Genomic DNA, 7,904 nt, shown 5'->3' on the forward strand with positions numbered 1-7,904 from the left:
AAGACGCGCGTCGTGGGGGGCAGTTTTTGCTTATTTTTGTATTGAAAAAAGTCGCGCGCCGAGGAGGACGACGCAGGCAGACGACGCCTCAGAACTATGGTGCCTGGAACGCGTCTCCGACTGGTGTGTTTACCGCGGCCAAAAAAGTGGTCCCCCGATTTCCGCCTGATGACGTCATGGAAGTGTCATGCTGTCGCCGGCCGCGACCCTGGCGGCGTCCTAACAGTTGTGGTACAAATAGCAGACGCCTGTTCTGCTGCAGGTCGGTCCACGGAAGCTGCAGCAGCCGGAAGTTGGGACGCCGTGACGACAGTGACACTCGCGTTCGCTCGTGCTTTTCGCCAGCATTTCTACGGCCAACCGCCAGGATTGCGACAGGCAACAGCATGACACTCCGGCTTCTGTGACGTCATTTGTGGCCACATTGGGACCACTTTTGATATGTGGGCGAGATAGGACGCTAAACACACCAGTCGAAGACGTGATCCAGGCACCTACTCAGAAGTCAGAACCCAATTTTTCCCTCGACGCGCGCGCTTGAGCCAATCAGCGAGCGTCCGGACGTGAGGTGTCGCCCTTTTCCGGTTAGCATATGTTTTCGCCGTTTTTATTTTCGACCAGGGGGGTAAAGGTGGGTGAGGAGGAGTGGCAAATCCCGCGCGCCGACATCCTGGGTCCCGAGTGAAAGATCGCGATAGCGCGAAAGAGAGCGACAAAACACGAGAGAAAGAAACCAATGTTGCCAGCTGAAGGACGACAGTTGCAATGGTAATCGCGAAGACTGAAAACTCTCAGCAATATAAACAGTGATAATTTAACGTTGCAAACTAAATTCTGAGCTATTCTAAGGTTTATAAAAAGCAGCATACTCATTACGCTGCATTAACTTCCCTTCTGTCGGAATCTCGAAAATCTGGTAGTTGCGCAGTTTCGTATTTCCGGGCGCGGCCACCCGCGCCCGGAACTACGAAACTAAACCAGATAACCGAAGCCGGTTATCTGGTTTAGTTTAGTGTTGACGGGAGGCCGTACATCTGCGTGCTGTGCAAAAAGAAAGCTTCGAAAGGAACGCGAATATCTTTCCACCGGTAAGTTCGTGGATTGCTGAAGTTCATGGCACTGCTCTGATGATATATTTGTGAAATCGAAGGCAGTTGGTAACCATGTGGGACCCCGAGGGTCTGCATGCATTCTCCGCCGCTTGCGGCAGCCAGAATGCATGGGAAAATGGCGGACCTTTTCCTCTAGAGTTAGTATGTATGATCTCTATGTTTTCGACCCACAATGAACGCGAAAAGACGAACAGGCAGAGTCGCAGAGAGGTCGAGGTCGTGAACTCTAGTAGAGTAGACAGTTGGGCGAGTTTGTTGTTATCGAACATAGTTCCAGTTACAGTCATTATCCCTGTGTGCGCAACTGTAACGTGAACTCGCCAAACGTGGCTCTAAGCATTTCAGAGTGGAAAGAAGTAGGGGTGTCGCGAACCGGCTGAGGTTCGAGTTCGACCAGGTTCGACTTTTTCGACCTTTTTGGCGGAAAGATCGACGACTCGTGTGCGCATGCGCGACAGGCTGGCCAGTTGGGTTTGGGTTGGATGGTGATGACTAAGAGATGCATTAAGGGCAGCGCTGATTGGTTATTTCAGTTAATACAGTACAAAAAAAAAATTAAGTTATTAACTTCTTCAGTGATTAGAATTAGTTTCTTTTAATTGCAGCTGTTCACAAAATTCAAACAACCCTTTGCATAAAAAAAAAATTCTCCAAACCTAGACATGCTTGTATCAAGGTCTGGCCACACTGTCCATAAAGACATTGGCCCGAGTGTGTTTTCGACGCGTTTTCGAAAGCTCCCGAAGCTAAGTACTTTTTTGTTTTCTTTTACTATTTAGCTATGCATGGAATACGGACGGTAGTTTTTGGTAGCAGTATAGGGACAGGGGGATAGGATAGTTTATAGTTTAGTTTAGATTCTTGTAGGCACGGGAGTATTATCAACGGTGCCACGTGACTGGGCCACGTGGCTTTGTTTGAATGGTTGGCGGGATGGATGGTGGCGTTGTTTAGAAAAGACCCGTGGGGAGAGCGGCATATAGGAGAACACTGCTACGCGCAATACCTGAAGACGTGTTTCCTAGAGCTCCTGCGAAGCTAAGTGATTTTTGGTGTATTTAGTTTAGTTGCGGGTGTGTTTATGAGGTAGTAGAAAGCAGCCTTTCTTTTTTGTTTAAAGTAGCGATAGGATAGGCTTGCTTGTTGGATCCTCTTCGTTGGTGGTGTTGCGCGCTTGCAAGAGGCACACCGCATTGGGGTTGATCCTCCAGGTTTACAGCCGTACTGTAAAGCATTTTTTGATTATGCTAGTGGTTTTATAAGTAGAAAATAAAAAGCAGTGTTTAAAGTAGCGATAGGATAGTCGGTGTTCAGCAGGCTTTTTAGGTAGAGAGAGTCGCGAGACCGAACCACCTGTACGTTTGAAATTTTTGGCGGGCTAGTTGGTTGTGAGGGCAGAGGCGTACACAGGCTTTCTTGGTTTGAGTTTGGGTGGGATATTTGTCGTGGGGTCGCGCTGTGTGTCGGTAGACAATGGTGAATACGCGAAAGAAGAAGGATGCGCAGCCGAACGTAAAAGAAGTACCCGATGTGGAGTGTGGCCGTTGGTGCTGCATGATGGAGACGGAGTTCAAAACTGTAGCAGAAGCCGAGGAGAGCAGCTTTACCTGCCGGAGTTGCGAGAAGGGTTTTGGGAGAATAGGAAGGGAATGGGCGGATACGGTTCAGGAGTTGAAGCGGGAGATAGGGGTAGAGCGGGAGAAGCGGGTGCAGCTTGAGGCGCAGGTTAAGAGGGCCGAAGCGGATGTGGAGGAGATGACCAGGGAATGGGAAAGTAAGGTAGATAGCGTGGCGGGAGAGCTGAGGCGAGAACGGGAACAGCGAGCCGCACTTGAGCGACAGGTGGAGGAGTGGAAGGTGGAGTTGGACGAGCACAAGAAGTGTGAGGAGATGGTGCAGCAACTGACAGGAGTAGTTAATAAGAAAAAGGGGGAGGTGGCAGAGAAGACCGCGGTGGGGGCGGCAGACACTGTCTGCCGCCCCCACCGCGGTCAAACAGTCAAACACCCCGACACACCGGGTGTGTCGGGGTGTTTGACTGTGTAGGAAAGGAGCCTGCACAGCTGTGTAGTGCTGCTGTACAGCAGGGTTCGAGGAAGGCAGCAGAAGTTGAGGCAGAGAAAGCACAGATAGCTGGAGGGGATGAAGACAGGCAGTGCTGGTGGTAGGAGACTCATACATAACAAGGGTTAGGGAAGGGCTGCTGGACAGGGTGAAAGGGGAGGGGAGGGTAAATGTAGTGGCTCAGTCGGGAAAGTGCATGGTAGACGCTATGGCCAAAGCGAAGGATGAGGTGTGGGAAAACGGAGGGAGAGAACCTAGTTGTAATACACGCAGGACTAAATGATGTGTTAAAGGGACGGAGCCAGAACCTCGCCAGGCAGATAGAGTTGGGGTTACGTAAGCTGAGGGATGTCTCTGAGACTGTGCATGTGCAAATATGCACCGTCCCAGAGGTCTGGGGACAGTCTTTGCAGATAGAGAAGCGGGTGGTGGAAGCAAACCGGGTGATAAGGGGTTCGAGCCGACGATTTGGGTACGGAGTAATGGAAGTCAACAGGGTGGTGTACGAGGCTCGCTCCGACCCTTTTACATGGGAAATCCACAACAGTGGAATCACTGGGAGCACGGTAGGTGATAGGATTGGACGTCACATCGTACATTTTTGGGGGGGTCCTGGAGCCCTGAGGGTGCCGGTGTGAATGAGGGCCAAAATGTAGATACACAGGGGAGGGTTTCGGAGGGTGAGAGGAAGCCTCGCAGGACTAGGAAAAAGAAACAGCTTAACATAGGGCTCATAAACATGCAGGAGGGCAGGAACAGAATAAAGTGGGAGGAGATTCAGGAGCAATTAGAGAGCGAAAACTTTGCAGGGTATGGATTAGCAGAAACACATCTGAGGGATATGGAAGAACCACCATACATACCGGGATATCATTGGATGGGATGAAACCGGGCCAATGGGCAACGCAAGGGAGGGGGATTAGGGGTGTTAGTTAAGGGTCAGGAATGGGAAAGGGAACAAGAGGACTGCAGGGAACACATGTGGGTCAAAGGCAATATTGGGGTCTGGACACAATCTTGGGTTTTGTTTATCTAAAAACAGGGAGTGATGCAGGGGAGGAAAATGCAGAACGCTTGACATGTATGTCAGGAGACGTTTGGGATATCGGCACTAACAAGGAAATAATAATCTTAGGGGACATGAATGCACATTTGGAAGACTTTGATGGACATACAGATACAACAAGGAGGATTTTAAAGGAGTTCTGCGAAGCTCTTGATCTGGTATTGGTTAATGCTCAGGTAAAATGTGATGGAAAAATAACATCGGAAAGAAAGAATTCTCACTCGACTATTGACTACTGTTTAATGTCGCGTAAGATATACAACAGATTAGGAGGCATGGAAATAGATGAGGAAGGCACAAAAAGTCTGGGGAGCGACCATAAGAGAATCAAGATCAGATTCGGCACAGTAAAATCAGAAACGCAAAATCAGAAACGAGAAGGTAGGAATAACTTAAATGATAAACAACTACAGGAGGTATCTAAGCAAATCGAGAACATAGTATCCAAGCAACCGGTAAGAAAATGGACATATGAAGACTTAATTCGTGTTTTCAAAAGAGAGTTAGAAAAATATCGAATCAAACAAGGAGGAAGAAAACTAAAACGTAAGATCAAAAGCTGGTGGGATAAAAAGGTTAAGGCAGCAATATCGAGACGCCAGGCGGCATCTAAAGAACACAGATGGGCAAAGAAAAGGGGGGGCCACACTAGACGAAGTAGCATCAAAATGGGAGAAATTTCAAAGAGAAAGCGGGAGGCATCAGCATTACTACAGGCCAAAATTGGGAGGGCAGGGGTCCAGTGGATAATAGAGATAAACCAGAAGGATAGGAATGCGGCAAAAAGGTTCTGGGAACACATCAGTGCGCAGAGAAAAAAGACCGAGGGGTACCAGCAGACACTAACCACACAGGAAGGGACAAAGGTAGAGGGGGAAGAGGCAAGAGAATACATTAGACATACAATCGAAGCAGCATTTTCGGAGTTAGAATCAGATCAGGCCGTAGGGAATGGTAGCGTCTACACAACACAAGAGGAGGATCATAGCGAAGAAGAAATGACCACTGGGGAGTGGGAAAAAGCAGAAGGAAGGGTTCCGGCTGGAACTGCGACAGGTCCAGACGACATACCAATGATTGATAAAAGTGCTAGGCAAAACAAGTAAATTGAAACTAAGGCAGGTGATTGACCAGATACTTATGGAAGGGGAGGTACCCAGTGACTGGAAATTGAGCAGGATGAGATTATTATATAAGGGCAGGGGAGACAAAGACAGTATCAAATCATACCGACCAATCACAGTAACTTCAATAATATACAGGCTAGCTATGCAAATTGTAAAAAGAAGAATGGAAGAATGGGCAGAGAGAAAGCAGATTCTAGGGGAGCTTCAAAACGGTTTCAGGAAAGATAGACGACTAGATGATAACTTATTCGTAATCACTCAGTCCATAGAGATAGCAGTGACAAGTCAAAGGTCATTATGGGTAGCATTTTTAGACATCAAAGGGGCATATGACAATGTGAATCAGGGAAAACTCTGGAACCAACTGAAGGGATACGGGCTAGAGGGAACCATGGTTAAGTTTGTAGAACGGGTTTATATGGAGAATAGGGTGGTTATAACATGGGAAGCCGAAACTACAACACCAGCAGCAATAAAAAGAGGTCTTAGACAGGGGTGCCCATTGTCTCCCCTGCTCTTTATGATATACCTCACTGAGATGGAAAAAAGTTTAGAACGGTGCAACCCAGGTTTTGACCTGACTTACATGGAGGAAGGACATGAAGTAAATCAAGTATTGCCAGGGTTAATGTATGCAGACGACATTGTACTCGTATCAGAAAGTCGCGAAACAATACAGGAACTGATTAAAATTTGCAGCAGGGAAGGGGACAATTTAGGACTAAAATTTAGTAGGGACAAGTCTGGTATAATAGTTTTCAACGACGAGAAGGGGGAGCCCCTAGAGATACAGGACACATTAATAGAACACGTAGAAAGGTACAAATATCTGGGAGTATGGTTAAGTGAAGGAAGACGGTATCTAAAAGACAATGAAGATATTGTAATAAAGAAGGGGAAACGAGATTTGGCTATCATGAAACACAGGACACTATGAAACTATAATAGATATGAAGTTGTTAGGGGCGTATGGAAGGGAGCCATGGTGCCAGGACTGTCATTTGGGAATGCGGTACTGTCAATGAGGTCAGAAATTCAGGCGGGTTTAGAGATACAGCAAAGGAGTGTGGGTAGGTTGGCATTGGGGGCACATGGGAATACACCAAATGAGGGAGTACAGGGGGATATGGGTTGGGCATCTTTCGAGAGTAGAGAAGCGATCAGTAAAGTAAAATTTGAACAGAGACTAGCTGAAATTGAGGATACACGGTGGGCAGCGAAAGTAGTATCTATATATGAAAAGTCTTAACACTAAGTGGACAAACCGAACCCGCAAGCTGAGATTTAAATACATTCAACGAGATGGAGCCGATCAGAGCATATCAGTAGAAAAGGGAGTAAAGGAAACAGAGAGGAAATTGTGGGAAGAGAGAATGCAGGGGAAATCAGCTTTAGCAATATACAGAGCACAAAAACAAGAAGAAGGAACAGCTGTATGATAATTCAGTGGGGAGCTCTTTGTTGTTTAAGGCTAGAACGGGGGTGCTGCGAACGAAAACATATAGGGCTAAATTTCAGGAAGTAGACACTCTGTGCGACGTATGCAACCGCGAACATGTAATTTTAAGGTGCACGGGGCTTCGTCCCACCCTCTTAGGGGGGATGACTAGGGATTTGGAGGGGGCACTGGGTTTTCCGGACATGGATGGACGAATGGATAGGGAAAGAAATGCGGTAACTAAGAGGAGATTGGAAGATTCGTGGAAGAGATCTGGGAAGGATAAAAAAAATACATATAAAAATAGGCAATAAAGTCAATTTAAAAGAAAGGGGGGTCTGTTATAACAAAATTCATACAAATTAAAAAAAATAGAAGGGATGACGAAATGTTAGGCTAGGTGGCGCAAGCTGCCGCCCATTACAAAGGGCGGCAGGCCATTACCATCCATCCATCCGGTCGAATCTGGTGAAAAGTTCGAAGGTTCGTCGAACCGGTTCGACCCATTTGAACCCCGAAAGTTCGACCTAAAAATCCGGTTCGACAAAAGTTTGCAACACCCCTAGAAAGAAGCAAGCCGATTGGAACATCTGACTGTAAGCAGTGTTTCGTGTGCGAGTATGACGCCGTGAAACTACTCTTCATCGTTTGCGCGCGAAAGCTACCGAAGTTGGCGGTGTGATCCGACCTCTGACTGTGCGGGAGCGATCACTCCCAATGGGCGCGTTCAGTAGCGCCTCCCTTGCCTCCGAACGGAGTGCCTCGAGTCGGAGTCATCGGAGCGCCTACTGAACGGCAAAAAAAACCGCGGCTCCAAACCTGCTTCTACGCAACTTCCGCTTCCTCCCTTGTGCCAGACGGTCTCCGAATAAACTGGAAGCAGACGATGGCGAGCACGATCGCTTTTATTTGACGCCGGTATTGAAGAAGTCTTTACAAGGTCATTGAAGAAAAAGCGGGTGATTGTACACATCAGCGCTGCTGTTCGAAGCGATGCAACGCGATCGAGCCCTTCGCTTGGCTGTGCAAAGGCAGCTACTGTTATAAAAGCCGACAAAAATCGTCGTCAGTACACGCAAAATACAGAGCTCAGCGAA

Source organism: Ixodes scapularis, unplaced genomic scaffold, assembly GCF_016920785.2.
Source record: "Ixodes scapularis isolate PalLabHiFi unplaced genomic scaffold, ASM1692078v2 PGA_scaffold1__304_contigs__length_218370807, whole genome shotgun sequence".
In the NCBI taxonomy this organism is placed as follows: Eukaryota; Metazoa; Arthropoda; class Arachnida; order Ixodida; family Ixodidae; genus Ixodes; species Ixodes scapularis.